Raw genomic sequence first — 23994 nt, forward strand, 5'->3', positions numbered from 1 at the left:
GGAAGAGCCAATGGCAAATTTCCACACAAGTGATACTGGAATGACCTGCATAAATGAAGAGGAAATTAAAAATGTTTCATATGTTTTGAGCACTTACTATACATTAGACACAATTCTAAGATTGACACGCATTATCTCAGTTAATTCTCAGAATAACACTAGGAAGTAGGTATTTTAATTTATTCTTATTTAACAGATGAAGACATCGAGGCACAAAGAAAGTATCTCTCCTGAGGTCACACACCCTGTAGATGAAAAAGCTAAGGTTTGATTCCAAGTCATCAAACTTCAGGGTCATTTCTTAAAGCATTTTGTAAGGATCATAAGGGTTCAGTAGACAGTTGGGGAAGCTGCAAAAAGTCGTACATTCCAGTAAGAGGGAGCTGCCTGTTCAGACTGTCGGGGGTCAAGAGGCAAGGCATGGAGAGGGGGTACTTAAGGAAAATGGAGATAAGAGGAAACAGATGGAGAGAGGTATGGAAATACAGATCCTGGTCAGAACTGGAAGGACCATAGATACCACAAGGAATTTCAAAAAAAATTAAGCAGGTAAAGGAGAAGGGTCCATATTTAGCCACCATGGTGAGTTTCCAGCGTCTGGGTATTTGCCATTCAGCCTCACACTCTGGATGCTATAGTTACAGCATCCTTTGCCTTAGAGGCTTGACTGGACTAAGCTATGCTGTGATCCACTGTTGTGATTTGTATGTTTTTTGAGATTTCATCGTGTTCTCCACTGATAAAGATTACTTAAAGTTACCCTTTTGCGGCAACAGCAGTCTCCTTATTGAAAGCCTGCTCATGTCTTGCTTGCATTATCTCATTCACAAATAGCTTTTCTTGGAGCAAACTTTTCAAATCAGAAATTTAACATTTAGAAAATTTAACATTTAGAGAAATGTCACGGGTCATGAGTTGGAAATGGTACTGAAACATCCATTAGGCATCTGAACACATTGCTCTCTCAGGTTTAAAAAAAAAAAAAAAAAAACAGTCAAGAAACAAATCAAAAAGCTGGTGATGACTCTGAGTAGGCAGGAGCCCAGCCAGGATGTGACCTATTTTAAGCATTCGAAAATCAATAGAAGAATAGCCTCCTTAATCAAAAGTGTTCAATTTCCCAGGGAGAGAAAAGGCATACAAGGGTAAAAATTACCCACCAAGTATCTGTTAGTGCAAGGCTGCCCTAGTTTGAAAGTGCTGAATGCCGACGTAATTTAAAATATATTTGTAGTCATGCTTTTCAGAACAGTCGCCCGATCTTTGGAATGGCCCCTTTCTGAAATTTCGAAGCTATAGGAACCCTGCTTCAATTTCTGTCTCCTTTCCTAATATGTTGCTCTAAATTCAAAGATGACTATATAAAGAATTAGAGGAAGTTCTGTACCCAATAGTGTTCAAAGTTGGCTCTGCTTGATGATGGTCCAGGTCACAACAACTGTCTTGGGCAAATTATATGTTTTACAAAATCCTCCTTTGAGTCAGAAAGTTATGAAGCAATAATTGTCCCTGGCAAAGGATGAACAGAGGGCACGAGAAGAAAGGAGCAGCGTCCATTAAGCTGGTGGGTCACTGATCAAACCAGCAGAGAGGGTGTATTATCAGAGAAGCCTCCAGCTTTGGAGTTGGCAAAGGTCTAGAAAATAAGGCTCTGTCCAGCTTGCCACCTGGATGTATGATCTGGACACACTGTCAAGATGATACTCAGAAGTTGGGGAAGATTGAGCTGCATCTGCTCAGCTCCTGGTGGGAGGCACAGCCAAGCCCTAAAAAATGAGATGTGGGGTGGGGGCGATGAAGCTGGGATGGTTGAATAATGAGAATATGGCATCCACAAGCCAACGTCAGCGCTGAAGGAAAGGAGTAAGGAGAAACATACCAAAGGGACTGAAAATGCGTTTCATGGGCACAAACCACCATGCATTCTTCTGCTTTAAAAAATTTCCAGCTATTGTCTCTTTGAATACATTTTTCCCACATCTTCAATAGCATTTTCCCCCTATATTAGGTCATGTGTATTAGACGTATACTGAAGGTCATGCATCTCTCCTTGTGCTTTTACTTCTTTTTCATATTTTCTATCATATATATATATATTCTATTATGCATACAAATATATCTATATATGGTCTATAATATATTTATAAATATATCTATATAGATCTTTCTCATACACATGCTATATATATATTATATATACTAATACCATAAAATATACCATAAAATATACTAATTAGTAGATATATACTATTATAAATACTAATACCATAATAAAGTATACCATAAAATATACTAATACCATAAAATATACTAATATTATATATACTAATACGATAAAATATACTAACATATTATATATACTAATACCATAAAATATATAGTATACTATAGTATATGTACTATATATATATACTATAGTATTGTATATTTATAGGAGTATATATAGTATTAGTATATATATTATATAATAGTATATATACTATATAATAGTATATAAACTATATAATAGTATATAATTATATATAATAGCATATATAACATATATGTTTTATATATAAGATAATATTATAAATATTGTTACATATATACATATATACTTATAATATGTATTATATATATTTTAATATATACTTAAATATTTTGGGGATTTCTCAGTTTTAAATTCTAATTTGTTATTTTTTTCTTGAAATAAGTTTAATATGTTATCATTGCTTACTATGGATGTTATTATACTGATTTACTTCAGTGGCTTTATTTTTTGATTCCTACATTTTCATTTGGTTCTTATTTATTTTTCTGCTACTTTTTTCTCATTTACTTAACATGGTTTTCTTTGCAAAATTTCTCTTCACTTCTATCTCTTTTAGAATTACAAATGTACTTACTTTAAAGTCCTTTTAGATTTGCCTCACAAGTTCTGCCGCTAATGTGAGTTGTTTCCATGTGTGTTTCTTATGGTAGTTCACATGCTTTGATTTTTTTTTTTTTAGCAACTGCCTGGGAGTTCCTTTTTTCCACCATGCCTTCCTTCTTCTTTCTAGTGCTTTTGCACTTAACACATAGTCCTGCATTTTGCATTGTGGTGGGGAGTTGTGTTGTTGGTATGCCTTGGGGGTTGATATTCTGCTCAGGCACATTTCAAATGAAGTTCGTTTTTACAGGGTTGCTTCTCTTTATTGCCTAAGACACAAAAAACATGGTATTCAAGGTGTTGGATGAAATTCTTTCAGATCCAGTTCACTAAAGTGAACGTGGTCCAAGATCCTCACTTCAGGCAGAGCTGACCCAGGTTTCTTCCCACTGGATCATGTTTGGATCTTTCCATCACAGGCTCTGAAGGCTTGATCCCACTGTGAGTATCCAGTCTCCCACTTCTGAGGGCTTCAGGGCTCCACTTCCCCCTCCTCCACTCACCCCTAGGGTTCCTCTCTGCTGTTAACCAACACAGATTTTCTTCTGGTTTCTGAGAAGTGCTACCTATCTTTAATTAGTTAAAGAAAAAAAATGACATAATTTTGCAATAAAACACAGAGAAGTGAATTATGAATTGTCTATATCTTGACTAGAAGTCTTCATTCTATTTTTACCCTTCCACATTGAAATCTCTTACCTCCACTAAATCTGTCCAACTTGGACTTCCCTCTGGGTTTTAAGGTTAAACACAGCAACTTTCTTATTCCCCAGCTTTGTGGCCATGTGTAAGTTATTTTACTTCTCAGAGTCTCTGTTTACTTTTGGAAGCCAGGGACTAATAGTATTTTGCATTGTTGTCAGGATTTGGAAAAAAAGTATATCAAGTGCCGATTAATGTTAAGTGCCTAGTAGATGCTGTTTATAATTATAATATAAATGTTTACCATGTGTGTAAAAGAGTTAAATGAGATCAATTGTTCATGGTTGCGGATATTTTATAAGAGGATTCTGTAATATATAATTCTATAAGCTATGGAAGAGCTTTGTAAGCTGGAAAATCCAATTTCCATGCCAAGGAAGTGTTTATGGGTTGAGCTGTGCCCCACAGAAAGATATGTTGAAGCCCTGACCCTCAGTCACTTAGAATGGAATCTTATTTAGGAATAGGGTCTTTACAGGTATAATCAAGTTAGAATGAGGTCATGAAGGTGGACCTAAACCCAGTATGACTGGTGTCCTTATAAGAGGAACTTTGGACACAGAAACAGACATGACCAGAAGGGAGATGATGGAGAGAAGGTGGCTATGTGACCATTGAGTCAGGATTGAACTGACGCATCTACAAGCCAAGGAACACCTGAGGTCACCTGAGGTCACTAGGAGAGAGCCCAGGAGCAGATTCTTCAGAGAGAGCGCAGCCCTGCCAACGCTTTGATTTCTGCACTCCAGAATTGTGAAATAATAAATTTCTGTTGTTCTAAGTTAGGTAGTCTGTGGCACTTTGTTATGGCAGCCCTAGGGAACTTACCCAGAAGCTTATGATTATAGTTATCATTATTACATCTAGATGGTGCTTGCCATTTTTGCCATATTCCCATAGTCTACGCAGTTCATTCATAATATGCTCCCAGGATGCTTGCACAGGACCTTTTTCCATAGTCCTGGAATACCCTTCTTCCATTCTCTCTATCGTTAATATATTTTAGGCTTAGAGCAATTTTGAACTCTGATTCCAGAATGCTCTTCCTGGACTTTTAACCCCCTTCTCTCAGATGAAGTTAGGTGTTTTCTCCAAACCCTTGTTTCCTAGCTCTGACCACACAGCACTGTGGATTTTAACATTTGTGGTCCCTCTAATGCACGTACCATGAGCTCATCAAAGGTAGGGAGACCTTATAGGTCGTCTTATAGGGTGACCTTACTCTTGGGTGAGTAAAAAGGAGGAATGAATAAATGTTTCTTGGATTTAAATCCATGTTACCCCCTCTATCCCCAGAGTGTGCCAAATGAAAGCTTGCTGTTCTCAGAATGGAAACACAAAATCATCAATCCGTGTTTTAAATGCCATAGCTCATCTGGAGCCAGGGAAAAAGAGAAACTTTATGATACTTTTTTTTTTTGAAGAAATAAATATTTTGACTTTAGCCTGATATGTAGGATGGGTATCCAGACAGTGTTCACTGATATATAACTTCTTAAAATATGGAAATACTTTTATGTTGCTGGGGAAATAGTCGCTGTCTCTAGATCCTTAGATGACCCCGATTCCACTCCCTAAGCCCTGCCTTCCTGACTCCTTCCAGGACCCAACCTTCTCCCGGTCTAAGGCCAGCGTCTCTGTGCTTTGATTTGGGCTCATGCTTAACAGATTGTGAACTATATTCAGCAGAAGCCCTGTCTTTATGTTTCTTCCCATTTGGGGGCCTGGAGAGGAAAAGGGCTTTCTATTGTTTTCTGTGATTGTTCTAACCTAATGGAATGGGTGCATGGCCCTCATTAGCTGCAGATTTATCACAAGTCAGGCACCCCTTTCTCAGAGGTAGATGCTCATTTGACAAAGAGACCTGTCCCAGGTCGGGATCTCATTGCACTTTCCCAGACCCTACAGGTCTCATTTGTCTCTGAGCAGGTTGTCACCACTGACAGACAGAGGCAGCTGTTTCTGTAGGAGTGAGCTTTAGCAACCTTGCCCAAGACCAATCATTCCCATCAACCTGATTTCTGCTGCTTTCTTGACTTTTACTCGTTTCCCAAAACGCTGCTTTCAGATGCAGTCATTCCCAGCCTCCAGAGCCCCAATTCCAGGCAAGGCATATGCACTGGAAAAGTAAAAGCCAGCACTGAGAACTTATGATTAGGACAGTGAGCCTAATTAAGTTAATGCTTTTTTTTTCTTCACATTTTCTCTAAACAGAAAAATCAATAAGGGTTCTGTGGCATCTTTAATAGAGATTAAGTGACTACAAACAGTCTCTACCTTATTTGGAGGTTGAGATTTTCTGGTGTTAACTGCACAAAGTCATACCACACATGCATGTACTCGTGCTTTGGGTGTCATTGCACAGGACTGGCCCACAGCCAGATCCCCAGCTGTACTGAGGAAAATAAGGACGACTATGTCCTTCCTCCCCGAAATTCTCTCCTTCTTATGAAATCATCGATGCATTGCCTTTTCACCGGCTGTTTTCTCTACATGTATCTAAACACGTTCCTCTCTCAGGACAAGTTTGTCTCTGTTTCTTAGCCCTTGTATTTATGGTCCCTTCTGCCTTGATGGCTGTTCTCTTTCCTCACTGCATTCACTTTTCTGCTCAAAGTTACCCCATTCAAAAAGCCTTTCTTTATTATTCTAACAAAAGTAGCTCTCCCCTCCTACCATTTACCACTTTGCATATCCTTATGCGGCAAAATATTATTTGTTTATTCTCATTGCCTCCACTTCCCAGGGAAAAACTTTGCACTTACCGACATTCCCCCAGCACCTGGAAGAGTGCTTGGAATGTAGTAGGTTTTCAAATGTGTTTATTAAACAAATGAATGGCGTTGATTTCTTATAGAGACTAACTCTTGCTACAATAGAAAGGCAATAAACATTTATTACTCAGTCGGTTATTTGGCACCTATAAACTGTCACATTTCTTTACTAAGCACATAAAGCAGCTAACTGGTTTGTTTCCATTCCTACTATAGCCTTTACACCAGCGTTCTCCACACCTCCCTAGAAAGACCACCCCCCCATATCCAGTCTCCGTCCATGGATATATTTCTCATATTTCAGGGCTGAATTCCAGTGTTACCCCTTACAGGAGGTCTTCCCTTTACTCCATCCTTCCAATGGGCAACTTTGAAGATATGTATGGGCCAGAACACATCCTCCTCTTCTGTTAATCTTGGAATTGCCCCAATCTACAGCATGGGTCCCTGGCTCTTGCAGATAATGGGCCAGATTTGGGTACCTGGTCCAAGATATGCTCTTCAGGTTCTTCTTCTGAAGAATTCATCAGTGAGAACCAGAGAGAGTCAAGCAGATCTTGGAAGGTAGCTGGAATTAAAACATATAATCTACAGAAAAATAGGGTAGCTTTCCATCCAAGACTGAGGAGCAAACATCTCCAGCTACTCTTCAGAGAGACAAGAATAAAGCAGAGATGAAGAAAGAGACAAAGACCCAAGAAAGAGAAAGAAAACTGAAGGCTGCCAATCCAGGCTGGCATTTTCCCTAAGAAAATCCTTACCTTTAACCAAGTGGATATCAAAATGAAATGCTTCCCGACTTACTCTGAGCCCAAGGCAGGAGGACACCACATACTGGATACCAAAAGAAATGGTAGCAGCCCACCCTTGAGAATTAACCAAGTGAAACTTAGCCTCAAACTGGGTATGCGACTCTTGAACACTGTAACTAGAATCATGGACAATAGGATCAAGAGATTAAGAATAGGAAGAAAATGTTAAAAGAAGACTATTTTGAAAGAAGTTCCCTCTCCCTTTTTTTCCTCCTCAGGAGGAAGAGTGCTTGGCCCTGCCTCTTACCTTGGGCCAACTGAGCTAGGTATCACCAGGACCAATGAAGAACTTAAAATATGTGTCCTTAAAATATGTTGGAGGGATGGAGTAAACCGCTGTTTGACTCTTTGGCAAATCTAAAGGGCAACAGCAGGCTGGCTTGCTATATTCCTGAAGGTGTGAAGGAGATCACTAGATTGGGATCAGATTTCCTTTTAGGATTTTGTTCAGGCAAAAATGTAGGTCACTAGTGTGAGAATGCCACCATGAGGATGTCTTAGATTCTATCCAACAGGATCGAGAAGAAGGGTCAGCAGAGGACAATCCGGAGTCTGACCACAAGATTTCTAGGGGTTGGGGAGGGGGTGAACATCACCACCAAGATGGAATGCACTTTCCCCAGGTCAAGGAACTTCAAGTGAGAGACCATACGTGATGGGCATGGGAGAGTATCCCGCATCACCCACAACAGCATGGAATCAGATGAAGAGCTCGTGCTGGAGAGCTGCCAGACCTGAGGGGTGAGAAGCCAGCCAGTGATGGCACCAGTCAAGTGAGAAATGTCCTGCTCCCTTTACCTCTCCTCAGCACCTCTGTGATAACCCACGATATGGTTTAGAAACAGCAGGAGGAGGTGGAAGAGGTGCTACGTGAGACAGAGAGAGATTTCCAACTGTACCCTCCATCCCTAGAGGGCAGACAGCCTCCCTGGCACAGATCCTCACTGTGGGAGGGAAACCATGAGTCCTGTTTATTAAGTTAACCAGCTACACTGAATAACCTGCTCTCCATTTCTGCTTTAAAAACACTCAGTGTGGTTTCTGTTTCCTGTAACCCAAAGAGCTTTAAGTAATGTGTCTGCTAAGCCCTCTTCAAGCACGTGTAGCTCTATTAAAAATGCTTGATATAGTCTTTTCATATTACAATCCAGATATCAGGAATGATGATCTAGTTCTAGACACTAGAACTCGTGAACTATCTACTCACAGGATCCATCTCAGAGCCTGTGTAGGTTATAGGGGAAAGAAATACTGTTTCTTATCCATCTCCTATGATCAGTCACAGCACTTATGATGTCTGCCTCTTCCTGAGCGCTGGCTACCCACCAGGCAAACTGTGTATGATGAGCGCTTTACAAGGGTTTTGCTTGTGTGTTGGGACAGCATGAGAGGTGGGTACTAGTATTCTTATTTGCTATTCAAATGAGGAATACAAGTAATTAAATAATACTTATTAACAGTGCCTGCCTCAAGTAGGATTGTTAGAAAGTGCCTGGCGATCCAAGAATTCTTCCCCTGATATTCCTAACTCCAAAGCCTGCATTCTTTCCACTGCTCAGAGGAGAGCCACCTGGTACCAAGGGATGTACGTTGAAATGAGGGGAGGAGAACCTGGAGACTAAACTTGACCGCTTCCTCTTTGTTTTTTAGATGATGCTAATAGATGCACCAAACTAAAGCAGCAGATCTTTCATCTTTCTTTCCACATAGCCAACCACCAATCCGTCTCTGGATCAATTCTGCCTTCTTGCTTGAATATCATTTATCTTCGTCATCTTCTCTGGAGTAATTATTATGATTTGTCTTCTCAAAAAAAGCTATTAATGCCAGACTATAGCAAAAAAAATAATTAAGTAGAAACATTTCAAAGCAATGTCACAACTGATTATAGTTCTAATTGTGCTTGTTCCCAAGTTAAGTACGACACTGCATATTACTGGGTAGAAACCAACCATAAATTATTGTATTTATGGCATGCATTGCAGCACAGAATCGCGTGCCAAATGCTTACGACAGACATAAAAGAATTATTCAGAAATACTTCTCTCTTTGGTGCCAAATTTAGTGATAATTTATAGCTGTCTGAATTTCCACACCTGCTGCAAATTCCTTCAAGTCCTCAAGTTTTACTGATTCCCCAGTGGTGGAATTTGACGAGCCTTTTTTTTTTTTTAAACCTGTGCGGCAATTGTGACTCCTTTGCTGTATCCTTCAGTACAAGAATCTAGAAGTCTAGAAATTCAGCCCTTGGCATGACTTGACTATGGCTGGACCAAAACACATCCTGTTATGTGTTTGGTCCTTGACTATGGCTGGACCAAATCACATTCTGGCAGGCAGCTGAGGTATCTGGTATGAAGGCCAGGTTCCTCCATCTATTATGATAAAGGGCAGTTTAAAGAAAAAACACTGATGTGCAAAGAGAAATTGGAGATCTCATCTGCAGCTGGGTTGATGTATAACCAACATTCTTATAGCGATAGATTCAGTTAAAAAATTAATAAAGCCATTCGTCCATGAACTCAGTTATTTGGATCTTTGTTTTCTTATCTATGGCCTTGCAGTGCAGTACCGGCCGGAATGCCAGGCAAGGTGCCCCATCCTGCCACTCCAGGAGATGGGATGATGATCCAAGATGGAACAGTCAGGGTGTCCTTGGAATTTGCATCCTGATTTGGGTAACACAAAGACAGAGGATAATTAAGATTAATGCATCCAAGTCATGCTGACATGAATCAAAAGTTTCTTAACCTCTGCTATGCCAAGGCCTAGAGCTACCAACATGTCCATAGCCCTTACAATTTGTCAGATACTATTTGATATGCCGTACGTATGCTAACTCATTTAATCCTTATCTCATGTATTTCTTTTTGAGGTCTGCCTTCAATTTTTGAACTAACCCTTCTCCTCCCAGTAATGCCCACATAAACTTTTTTTTTCCTTACATTTGTCAGAGTGGGTCTTTGTTGTTAGCACCTAAAGATTCCTGCTTCAAAGCAAAATAAACAAACTGGCAAATTAAATAATAGAAAGTGATTAACAACTGTTAGTGTGCCTTTCCTTATTCCTACCATTTAAACAACCATGAAACATAGACATAAAAAATAGAAAGAAAATGAGATGCAAAAATAGGAGAATCGTAGATTTGTAGAGCTGGCCAAGGATTCAAAGCCCGCCTAAGCACACTCCACATTTTACATCAGGGTCGGGGCCAGGTAGTGGAATTGAGCTCACCATGGTCACTACACTGTTCCAGTGGGTGCAGTGGATCCGTATGGGGTGTGGAGTGTAGATAAGAATTAGTTATAGTTGGTGTTCCATCAACTGGGTTAAGCTTGAGCTAGTTTGATTAATTCTGCTCAAATGGGCTTAGGGGATGGAACTTAGCTTAATGTAATAAATTAATGAAATGAAATTTTTGTTTGAAGATGCACATTACACTGTAAAGAGGATTGAACTAGGCCTGGATCCTGATTCTGACTCTGGGACTAATTTATGAGTTGATTTTAGGTAACTCACTTCATCCTACACTTCAGTCCCTTCATCTTCTGCAAAATGAAAGTATTTGGTATGATCATCTCTGAGGTCTCAACTTCTAATGTCTAATATTAAGATTTTATGATAGTTATTTCAAGAAGCAGCAAGTATATTAAAGAAGTAGGAACCAAGGTAATTTACTATGGATCTGGCAAATTATGTAGCAAGCATCTTGAATTTTACAAATCCCTCCTACATAAACCTCACTATCAGATCCATATTACCCTTGTGGGTTTTATCCTTGCCCTTTTAAAGAGATATGGAGTGAATTTAATAAGAGCCCGCGATGTGCTGAGAGCTATGTGCTATCCAATCAACACAGGCCTATTAGGCTCCCATCTTAGCTCGGTCAGTTAACAGCTTTGCTATTACTTGCCCTTTGGGGGTTGCAATAAATGGGGTGATCACACACACATCGAAGAGTTGTTGAGAGGATACAAAAGATGCACGAGTTCCTCTAGCACAGAATCTGTCTCATTTATTCACTCTGTCAATAAATGTGTATTATCTTTATCCTTAAACAAGGTGATTGCTGTCTATGAAATCATAGACCTTCATAAGTTTTCAGGGTTTGTATATTTTCTTTTAAATATACAGCCTCTAAGAAAAAAAAGGAGGTCTGGGGAAGAAGAGTGTGGAAGGGCATATAGGAGTGGGCACAGAGCTTGTGGACCTTTATCTTTCACACTGATGCCCACAGGGAGCATATGCCACAGAAGAGGCACCAAAACACCTAGTGGGTAGGAGAAGTTGGCCACCTTTGCCCTTAGCAACACTGGTCCTTATGTAGGGGGGCCATAAAAGAGTAGCCATGGTGTCAGGAATGAACACTACGCATGGACCCATCAGCATGGGTGTCCCCTTGCTATGGCTGATGTACCTACAGTTACTGCTAAATTATTGATTTGTCAGAATGAGAGACCAATGCTGATCCCAAGTTATGGTAAAATCACTACAAAAGATCAATAAGCCACTTGGTAGCAAGCTGATTATATATGTCTTACAGACCATTGTGAAGAGTTTTACTTTTATATTGAGCAAGATAGAAAGCTTTGGAGGTTTTGAGCAGAGAAGTGTAATAATCTAACATAGGTTTTACAAGGTTTGTTAAAGATAGATGATAAGGAATACGTTTGAATAAAGGAAAACAGTGGAAAGGTTATTGAAACAATTTTGGTAGCCTTTTGGACTAGGGTTTTTGTAGTGGAACTAATGAGAAAGGTTCATATTCTGTATATATTTTTAAGGTAAAGAGTATGTGTTGACGAGTTAGGGATGCAGTCTGAGAGTAAGAGAGAGATTCAGAGTGAATTTTTAAATTTGATACCATAGAAGAATGGAACTTCCATCATCTCAGATAGGAATCTAAAGGAGAGTCAGCTTTGGGAGGATAAATATAGGAGTTCAGTTTTGGGTGTATTAAGTATGTGATGCCTGCTAGACAGTCTTGGAGATGGTGACGTTCAGTTGGATATACAGTTTGGAGTTCTGGTCAAGGTCTAAGCTGAGGGTATAATCTTGGAGAACAACAGCACAGAGAAGGTATTCAAAACAATGATGTTGGATCATGTCATTGGGAGTGATAATATAATTTTTGAAATACCAAGGGACAAGACCAAACACTGAGACTTGTCATACTCTAATATTTTGTTTATGAAATAAGAAGAAACTAATGAAAGATAGAAAGAGTGAGGTAGAAGGTAAGTCATGTGAGTTTGGTGTTGGGGAAGCTAGATAAAGTGTTTTAAAGAGGAAAAGCCAACTCTATCAGATATTGCTGACAGGTCAAGTAACATGAGGACTGAACCTTTAACCACTGGGTTTAACAAAGGGACAATTTTGGGGGAAATATAGACAAGAGGTTGGTAGAGAGAAGGCAAAAAGCCTGATCAGAGTGGGTTTAAGAAAGAGTAAGAGGAGATGGAGTCTTGATATAAACAGGAGCAATGATGGGGGTTTAGTTGAAGGTTGATATGGAGTGAGGAGTTTTTACTTTAGGACAGGCGAGGATAAAACATGCTTTTTGGTGATAGAAATGATTAGAAATGGAAAAGATGGTGATGAGAGATAGAAGATAATTGCTTGAGCAAAGCCCTTGAGTATGGGAGATAACGAGAAACATTTTTGTTTCCTTTTTAAAATGTATAAAATTAGAGAACAGTCTCTTATGGCATAATTCATTTTCCAACGTTGGCCACGACATATCTCCCATCCTGCAAGATTTTCTGCAATGTTATCTTGCAACACCCCATCCTGAGATGAAGCCCATCATGGTGGGTTCTGAGTCTGCTTTGACCAACAAAATGCAGCGGAAGTTACACAGTGCAAGTTGCAGGCATAGCCCCTAATTGGACTGGCAGTGCCGATGTCCTGCCTCTTGGGACAGTTGTTCTTGGGAAGTTCCAGCTCAGAACTCAGACTCCATCATTTGAGAAGCTCAAGCATCATGTCTAAGCAACCTTTCAACAGCACCAGCTTAGCTGCCAGCCAACAGCCGGCACCAACGGCTGGCGTGTAAGTGAGTCATGCCACAGGTCAGCGCCCTGAGCCCTCAGAAGACTCAGCTGCTCTCTGAGTGGAATGGCAGGAAAGGTCCCAAGTGAACAAAATTCACCAGAGCCCAGACAGCTCACAGAGTCCTGAGAAAGACAAATGTCAATTATGATTGTAAGCCACGAGCTTTGGGTGTGTTTTGCTATACATCAATTGATGACCACAACAGAAATTGGCACCAGAAGTGAAGATGGCTGCTGTTACAACAGAAATAAGAAACAGGTGGCACTGGATCTGTGGCTGTGCTGAAGAGCCTTAAAGAGACGGGTTTTGGAAGGACAGGGAGCAAATCATTATAGGAGGCTGGAGAAACACAATGCAGCTGTTCTGTCCTTAGGTATCCATGGGGGATTGGTCCCAGGACTGGCCCAGGATCCCCAAATCCACAGATGTTCAAGTCCCATATTCAGCCCTCAGTATCCGTGGTCTGCATCCACGGATTCAACTGGGGGAGGATCAATTAGTTCTGTATCTACTGAAAAGAAATCCACGTATAAGTGACCTGTGCAATCTAAATCCGTATTGTTCAAGGGTCAACTGTATATGTTAATGGAAAGTTGACAAAAATCTGTCACTAACAGTAACAGGAAAAATGCAATGCGCAAATAGTAATCTGATGTGTTTGGCTAAAGAGATTACTGTGCAGAATGGTGGAAGTACCAAATTCTTACTTTTAGCCACATATGATAATGTGCAAATAGAGATGTGCCCAAAACATAACTGTTCAGTTTTCCAAAACAATAAGAAGAAATAGAAAGAACCCAATATATTCTGGGTTCAAAAATAAAATTGTTTCTCCTAATCAACCTTTCCAGGCAGCAAAATACTGAAAAAAAAACAAAGAAAAGAAAAAAAAGAGAGAGATCATCTCAGTGTATGGTTGTATAAACCTTTGTTAAGATTTCAGAAAAAATTATGGAAACTTTTAGTAGTGCCCCTGAACTATACAAAAATGGCTTCTTACAAAGTTAATGGTATTTTTCTATAGTATCCTGATTCTGATTTCAAGCCAAGGGGAGAATTATCTCAAAAAGTGCTCTTTGTGTGACTCTTTTCTAATAGACTAACCCTCAATAAAATGCATTACAAACACATAAGGTGCATAAGATATTGATTTAGTTAGTTATTGTTGTTGCTATTATTATTATTGTTTTATCAGAAATCCTGTCTGCTTGGACAAAAATGGACAAAAATAGTGCAAAATGGACAGGATCCTCTCAAAAATGGACTGCAGGCATCTTCTGGGCAAGGAGAAGGCTGAGGAAGCTGTAAACACAGGCCACTTCTTGTGGGAAATGGATGGATGACTCAGAGACCAAGAGCCACGGAGAACAGAAATCCCAGGCATCAGGGCTGGTCTCAAATCAAAACACTGGCAACAAGAGCCCAGTTGAATTTCAGAATCACTGTAGACTAGTAATTACTTGTGCCCCCTGATTTTCGTCCTTTTAACAGGAATGTCTATTGAAGTAATTTTTCCGCCTAATGTATGTTTGACGTGTGTGGAGTAGATGATTTGTATCTTTAGCTCATTGTTAAAGATATAAATCTTTAACTCCGATGGAGATAAATCGTACTCAAGATGCTAATTCAAAGAATCGCTCCTCAGAAAACCTCCACGTCTGGACCTGATTTAGTTGGTGAGACCTTGGCTTTGAGCAGATGCTGTAACGGAGTGAGTGGAGCTCCTGGATTCCTTGCGGGAGTGGTAAGCACCATGGGCATGTGGGAGATATGTGCATTGCTGTGGAAGATTGTATTGTCTAAATATGGCCCCAATGATGTCCGCCATCCCACTGACTCTTCTGCGGTATGGTCGTGCCAGTCTCCTGTCAAGAGGTGAAGCTTACCTCTCCACTCTATTGAATCTGGCACTATGACTGGCTCTATGACTTCTTTGGCTGATAGAATTATGTGGAAATATCAATACTTTGCCCATGTTAGTCATTGCGTTTATTTGGCCCAGGAGCTTCTGCTTTCTTTCTCATGGAATGCTCCGTCTTGGGACGTGGTCTCTCCAAACCCAGACATCACGGACTTGGAGAGATCCTATGGGTTTGGAGAAGCCCAAGCCATGTCGAGAGGTCATGCATAGACACTGTTTAATGGCTCCGAGTTCTGCAGTAACCAACATCAATTGCTCATGATGTGAATGACACATCTTGGACATCAGCCTAGTTTAAGGCTGCAGGAGACTCATTCCACTGCTACTGTCTTGCTGCAACCACATGCCAGAATCTTAGTGATCCTGAGTCTGGTCACCAGCTGAGCCCAGTCAACTCAGGAAGTTATGAGAAAAAAAATAAGAACTTGTTGTTTAAGCCAGTCAGTTTTGGGGCAGTTTGTCACACAGCAATAGTTAGCTGAGAAGTTTCCCTCATTCGATCACAGTGATGGCTAAAGAACTAACAGTGCAAAACGCCTAGCATAATACTTGACACAAGGAGGCAATCAATAAATACTCTTTCTTTCCTTTTCAGTTGAGATAAAGTTGAAATAAAACTGAGCATGATATTGGAAGTACCTGAAATTATTCACATCTCTCTCTTAGTATCTAGCTGCTGCTTGTGGCCAAGTGAAAATTCCCCCATCCTAGAGATAAAACCAGATATTAGAATGTAGTTCCCCAACTTTCCTTCAACATGTAATGCCCCATGATTCTGTGATTTAGTTGTGGGATCACCCTCACTTGTGATAGGTTCCTTAATAAGGTTTTCAGAGGGCATGTTCTTAGAGCAACTTTCAGGACACATGGCAAATGTCATAGTCAAGGGCAAAAGAAACACTGAAACAAAAAGAAATGTAATTTATAACACAAAGGCAACTTTCAGTCCTGTGATATATTGAAATAAATTTTGAAGTTTTTGAGTTTTCATTTTCTTGTTCTAAGTAGCGTTTATTTATAGAACATAAAGGTCTACTGAACCCTGTGTGACAATTCAACACGAATTTCAAATGCGACAGGTTGTCTCCACGTGGAGAGTCCCACATGCCCATCAATGGAGAAGCAACACATCTTCAAGACCACAGCACTCAATACACAATCAGTTTACCATCCATAAAATTATCAGAGAAGTAAAATTCAATTTCTAAAAAGCAAGAGTCGAAAGAACAGGATTCCTTCAACTTGTAGTTCTTTCTTGGTCAAGCTCAGAAAATAATAACACTCACTGTACATCTACACTCTAAAGCTTAAGCTTATTTGCATCAGGCTCTATGTATAAGGGACTCCTCAATACTCCCCCAAGCAAACTCCGTGCCCCCCACTTTCCCTGCAATATTGTCTGAAGTTACTACATTACAGAAACCTCCCAGTGAAAAGACAGAAGCTTCCCGCTTACAGTGAATGACCCCATTTGCAGATTGCACGTGCAGGTGGGAGTGTTTGGATACTCTCTAGCAAATGGCGCCACAAGGGGGCAACAGAGGGCCGTGTTCCTGAACCAAGGCAGCCTATCAGGGTCAGTCTGAGTCCCCATCCTCACCTGTCGCCCTCTGGGCTTCCGACTGGAGAAATTACTAGTCTGATCCAGTCCAGAAAGCCTGGAGTTCCTTGTTTCTGTTTCCCGTTAGTCCATTTTCTAAGGGGTTTATTGACTTTTACTTGTGCATTCGTACTTTCATTCACTCCATCATTCATCAGACACTTGCTCTCTCTTTTCTGGGCACCGTTCTGAGCACTGAGTGTACAAAACATATTTGACTGCTTCATCAAGTCCTTTCCCTCCTGTGAGTCCTGCCAGCTTAGTGGAGGCATAGTGACTCAGTGGAACTGGCACATGCAGAGGACCCAAATCACCTGGGTCCAGCCCTGTCTGAATGCACCATTTACTCGGCTGCGAATCCCCCTAGATTCTCGAAGTTCCTGGACACACCTGTTCCTCACTCCTCCTCGCCATCACACCTGCATTTCCTCCACTCAGAGGTGGTAACGATGACCGCTATCAAGTTTCTGAAATCTTCACGAAGTGAGGGTGTTGAGTGTTTACCTCACTCTTTCACTAAGCATAAGAGCTCAATCCATGCCTTTAATCAGCAGGCATTTATTCCGTACCTTTTGTGTGCCTGATACAGGCCCTGGTGATGCAGCGGTGACAAGGCAGACAGAGGACCCGCCCTGACGGTAATCTTGTTCTAGGATGGTGGCGGGCGGGGAATAAGCAAGTACAGTAAGTATGTAAGTTGTCACATGGTGACTTGTGCTATGGACAGGGAATAAAGCTAAGCCAGTCAGAGGGAAGGAAAATCATTACTATTATTGTTATCACTGTAATATAACTTTGGGATGTTATCTACATAATCAATTATAATCAACAGAAGCGGAAGATGCGGGCTTCCCCGTTAACCCTAAAACTCACAGAGTGGCTGTGGAATTCTCCCCAAACCAGAGAACAGCATGCAGGTGGGTGGGTGGTGTGGACAGAGAATTTGAACTTGACCTTGAAACAATGAGTAGGAATTAGCTATGCAGGAAAAGAAGTGGGGCCTGGGGTCTGAGCCGAAAGAATAGCAGGTGGGATGGCAGGGAGGGGAGGGGAGGCTAGAGCGTGTGCAGAGCTGTGAGCAGTGGCTGTGATCAGCCGGGGGGGGGTGGACGAGCCCTCAGGGAGAGGGAGTGCCTAGTCTCACTATCTTTGGGCTCCCAGTGCCCGCTGGCACCGTGCTGGGCGGGTTACACGCATCAATACAATGGAAGGCTCATCCCCGCTTAATAAAGTAGGTGAATGGATAAAGGAGATGTGGTACATATACACAATGGAATATTACTCAACCATAAAAAAGAATGAAATTGGGTCATTTGTAGAGATGTGGATGGACCTAGAGTCTGTCATACAGGGTGAAGTAAGCCAGAAAGAGAAAAACAAATACCATATGCTAACACATATATGTGGAATCTAGAAAAATGGTACAGATGAACCTATCTGCAGGGCAGGAATAGAGATGTAGACGTAGAGAATGGACATGTGGACACAGGAGGGGAAGGGGAGGGTGGGACAAATTGGGAGATTAGGATTGACATATATACACTACCATGTGTAAAATAGCTAGCTAGTGGGAACCTGCTATAAAGCACAGAGAGCTCAGCTCTGTGCTCTGTGATGACCTAGGTGGGTGGCATGCAGGGCGGGGGGTGGAAGGGAGGTCCAAGAGGGAGGGGATATAGGTATACATATAGCTGATTCACTTCATTGTACAGCAGAAACTAACCAACATTGTAAAGCAATTTTACTCCAATAATAAGAAAAATAGTGGGCATTGATACCCTTATTTTCAAGCAGGTTTGATCTTTAGCCTATACATAATAAAAGTAAAAAACTAACATCTGTACACAATGCCTCCTTAATAGGAAAATATATTTGTGTGCTTGGGTACGTTTGTAGGGGCACCTGGTCTGTCCAAAGCAACTCATGGTGCCCAGCTAATGGCCCTCCTACGTGGCCTGACTGATATGCCTAGAGGAATTCCTAGAGGGCTTGCTTCATCTGGCATTGATGGCCTCTTAGATCAGGCTGGGGCACACTTTTACTAATTCCCATCCAGGCCCTCTTGGTGGCACAGCAGATGCCCCCGTGATGTCCCTGGGCTCACTCCTGCCTTGTTTGCACCTCATCTTCAAAGAGGCCTCTGATGCTGTGACTGCAAAGAGAATTTTAAGCAAGGAGCAGCCTCACTCTTCTTGTACAGGGGATGGGGAGGATGCTTTCGCGGGAACCAGAAGAAGACAGCCCATGGGACAAGTGGTGGGGGATAGAAGAGCATCCTGCGGCCGAGTTTGGAAACGGAAAATTGTATGGGAGAAGCTGCGTTAGACCACTTTGCAACTGATTCGTTCATTCTTGATCCATTTGTTTACTTTTCACTTGTGTGCTCATCTATTGAGTGTTATTTGTCTTAGGCCCAAGGACACTGAGAGAAAGGGACACATTTTGTCCAAGAGCTCATAGTCTACCAGAAAAACAGACGGGTAAACAGACAGTGATATCTACTTGATTACATTTTTGCAAAATTTAACGTTTCTGTAAAATTTAACTATGTAAGCTTGATAAATTTAACATCTTTATGCTTAACCACAAAATGAGGGAAATAATAGTGGGTATCTCAAAGGTCTATTATGAATATTAAACAAGGTAATACAAAGGAAGCATTGGGCTTACTTTGTGACAAGGAATATGGGCTACAATAATTATTGTTATTACTACTGTTCGTTGACACGGACACAAAGTATAGAATCATAGAAGAAATTAAATGATAACAATTTCCTCTAAGGATGGAGGAAAGGAAACAGACTTGGAGAAGGATACAAAGAAAAAATGTACCTGTAATATTTACCTATTAAATGTATTTATTTAAAAAGTTCTGGAGCAAATGAGACAGAATGTTAACATCTGTTAATTTATGATGTGCGCAAGGGTGTTTATTATATTACTATATCTTTATTCTTTCGTATGTTTGACTTTTTTAAGTCAAAAAAACTTACTAAATAGTGAGAATAGGATGTTGTAAATGGGGTGATGTGTAACGATGTCAGCCTGGGTTAAAGTGGGGTTTAGCGTTCCAGAGCCAGGATCAAGCAGGCAAATGCCACAGAAAACCTCCCAGATACATGCAGAAATAGGAATTTGGGATCTGGAAGAGGAATGGAAAAGAAGTCACATTTTGGAACACCTACTCCATGCAAAGCACTGTGCTAGATTCTTTTTTGTTTGAACTCACGTTAATGGGAAATGTGGTGACCATGCAGAGATGTGCATACCAGAAACGTGGACCTAACCAACTCCTGTACGGCGTAGTAAACCAGTAACCTTAACTGCCAGAAATTTTGCTCCTCAGGGGTCGTTTGGCAAAGTCCTAGAGGCATTCCTTTGTGGTCACAACCGGGGGAGAGCACACCATTGGTATCTCGTGAGCAGAGGCCAGGGGTGCTGTTCCACACCCAGGGAGGCCCGGTGACAAAGCCCAAATGGTCAGTGGTGCTGAGGCTGAGAAGCAGTGATGTGAGCACCGCCCAGTGAAGAAAGCGGACATCCTGAGCTCTGTAGCAGACCCACTTTCCTCTTCCTAGACATAAACTTTCTTTCCCATCCCCTCCCTCTCCCTGCAACCCTGTGCCTGTCCTGACTTTTATGATAACCCCATTCTTACTCTCCTTCCTGTTTTCGCACCTGCGTGTGCACCCGGCGGCTTCTGAACGTTATCCAGGCTCTTCCGCTAACACAGCTCTCGGTACCTCATTTCCTGCACCTGCAAAGCAGGGGTCCCGTTTGTACTCACTGCACAGAACAGTGTCACATGGGGCAGGGTCTGTACAGTTGGAACAGTGGCAGGTGCATCGCAGGCATCCTGTGTATTTGCTGTTATTATTATGTCAGGATATTTATAGCAACAACAAAGGACTGCACGTCTCTCTGGACAACTGGTCAAGGTTATATTTAAGCGCTGGTTGAACTGCATTTCTGCAGGTTCATTGATCTCACTGGGCGCCTTCATGGAGGGTGAGGAAGACCCGGCCTCTAGAGTGCACTCAGGGTCTGTCCTGAGGCCTGGCCCCCAGCCCCTGCCTGTCCTCCCTGAGCCACGCGGCCCCATGATCAGCCTTCTCTCTCTCTCCTATTCCAGGAAAGACGAGGATCTTTGGACCCATCAGGATTTTCCACAGGAAGAGAGCAGATAACAAATTGGGTTCAGCCTGGAAAAGGCTCCTTGTTGTGTGAAGGTTATCGACTCCATGGTATGTCCTCTGTCACATTATCCAACCTCCTCTTTGCCCGGCGCAGCATGGCGCTATGTTATTTAACTGTCTCTCAAAGGCTACAAAGACTCCTGGAACATCGTAGATCCTTCACACCAGGATTCCTTTCCCCTTCCTGATGTCACTGCTCCTGCCTTGTCTGTCACTGCCTGGACCACTGGAATTGCTCTCAACCCTTCCAGGCCGTTGACTCCTTATCCATGTGAATGAAAACTGCGCTTTGCTGAAAGGGAATGGGCGGGACCGGGTCACAGGATGTGGGATGACTCCCCGCAGTGAAGCTCAGTGAGTGAATTAGGGGACCAGCCTTTTCACCTGTGTTTCCCTCTACCTGAGATGATGGATCTCCTCTGTCCCCATCTGCCACACCCCTCACCCCACTGAGGTCCATCGACTGCTCAGGTATAGGCTCTACCGTAACCTTTCAAGGCAGTAAAAGACCAAGGGCCTAAAGGATGCTGTGGTACCACCAGATTCCCGTGTTCAGAAGAGAGATGCTCATTCTCCCAGCTGCCGGGAGGGTCACCTGCCCACAGCACACGACAGTGCCCTTCCCTGGGGATCACCCTGGGCCTAACTGAGCTGCCTGGCCCAATGTTCTGTCCCTTTTCAGAGGCAGCCCGTACCAATCGTACGTTGTTGTGGGAATAGGAAAACTCTGCTTCGGCCTCAACTTCAGGCAACTCTAAAGGACCACTCCAGCGGCAGATTTCCAAGGGGATCCACTGTGGTCTTTGTTGCCATGACACCACAGTTCAAATTCCTCCCTCCAAGTTAGGGCTCCAGAGAGCACCTCACAATTAACTTCCTTCCTCCAGACAGTCACTCAGGGTCTGAGGAAGCAGATAGGAAAATGGGCTTTGGGAACTGGTCACCCTCTGTGGCTGGCAACGCACATCCTGTCACTGGGGAGTAAGGAAGCCCCAGGGAGTTGGTGCACTTGTTACAGCTTCCACCTGTGCTGACCTGGGTGGGGAAGTAGTGCAGCAGATGTGATATCTCCGGCTTTGGAGAGATTGATGAGATGTGATGATTACAGGATTATAGAATTGAACAATTAAATGTGTGTGATTCAAGGCAAAGGACAATCCAGGGCTGAGGATGATTCGTCACTGATTGAAAGCCAACTTTGAAAGTCAGAAAAATATACAGATACTTTCACCTACTCCAAGCCAGAGGGCAGAAAAGTAAGGAGTCCAGGGCTTAATTGTAAGGATGTCTGTCTTCCAAAGGCAGTTGAATTATCAATTTCAGCAAGTCGGCTAGGTCAAAGCCAGAGCCCCAAATGAGAATGAGAAGGACTCTGAAACTCGGAGTTTGGATCAACACACTAAAAATATTCGGATCCTTAGATTTCTGTGAACTCTCTCATCCTGTAGACACAGCGCTCCTCTCTGTTAAAAAGCTAGTTCTTCCTTTTTGAGGGGAAGCAAAAGCTCTGACTTAAAGACAGCACGTGCCTCTCAGGACATAGCTCCAACTCCGTCCTGGAGTCCAGACCAGAGCAAGAGTTGAGTTGCAACACAACCCACCCAGGAAAGGGCTGCACCCAGGAGTAGGTGACAGGGACTTAGCCCCAGAGGAGCTGCAAAACAGAACCAGCACGTCCTGGTGGGACCTGGGAGAGGACATATGGGGCTGAACCCTGGGTGTGCTGGACAGAAGTGGGGCAGAACCTAAGGTTTGACGAGGGAGACTTTGGTGCTATGGGGACATTCTCCATGGTACAGAATCCTCACTGACTGCAAAGAACCAAGGAGTCAGTACACAACAATGTCAAAGATGCAACAGCAGAGACGCATGTCGAACTCCTAGCATGTCCTCCTGCCTTGAGGACACCAATCAGCCACCTAGCAGCAAGCTGATTACATTAAAACCCAGCCATTTTCAAAGCTGTGCTGGTTGCCAGCTCTGAGAAGCAGATGCTCAGCCAGTGTTGCGAGGGCAACAGGTTTATTGTGTAACAATGGAAGGACAAGGGCAAGGAGCAGGTTGGCGAGGGATAGCCATCCTACTGTGATGGAGGGCCGGCGGCTGTGGGCACTGGCTGCTACCCGCTCTCAGCTGAAACCTCCCTGGGCACTGCCGTCTCTTTTAGGTCAAGCCTTTTTTAGAGAGCTTGCACCCAGTGACCCATCACTCAGCAGAATAAATCCCAGTCCCCTTTTCTCAACTTGGGACAACTTTGAAGATTGATCCCATCTCCCGAGCTCCCCATGGGGATCTGCTGAGGTCTTTCTGTGACTGAATCTCAGTTCAACCTTTCCTTTCACCCAACCTTGCTTCCTTGAGTTCTCAACAGGTGTTGATCCTGAGATCACTTCCCAGGTTTCCTCCTGCACAGTAATCTCCACTGCAGAGAATCTGATCTAGATGTGTGGTTAAGCATATAGACTCTAGACCAGGCTGCCTGGGTCCAAGTTCAGCTCTACCTCTGATTAGCTGCATGACCTCGGGCAAGTTGTTTAACCTCTGATGCCTCCTTTTTCTCATCTGCTACATGGAGATGATAACACTTATTGCGTTAAGTTATGTGCAGATTAAATGAGATGTAAGTTAAGAAGTTAGAACACTGTCTACTACAGAGTAAAGCACTATGGAACTGTCCATTATCATGGTGGTGGAGGTTATGTCTGTAGAGCATTTTGTTAAGAATGGAGCTAATGCGGTCAGGCTGGGTTTGACTACAGGTTTTGCTATGTATGAACTATGTGATCTTGACCTTATCTGTCCTTACTTTGTCTTAATTGCCTCCACTGCACAATGAGGTAATAATAGTACTCACAGAAGAGAGTTGTTATGGTGACAATTCATTGAGTAGCTTTTACAGAGAAAAAAAATCACTTAGCTCATTGCCTAATCTATACTAAATCCTCAATGAGTACTGATCATGATTAGACAACTAAGCAAAACTAACACAAATGGAGCAGTTACTATATGTCAAGCAATATGTAT

Source organism: Balaenoptera ricei, chromosome 17 (genome assembly GCF_028023285.1).
Source record: "Balaenoptera ricei isolate mBalRic1 chromosome 17, mBalRic1.hap2, whole genome shotgun sequence".
Lineage (NCBI taxonomy): Eukaryota > Metazoa > Chordata > Mammalia > Artiodactyla > Balaenopteridae > Balaenoptera > Balaenoptera ricei.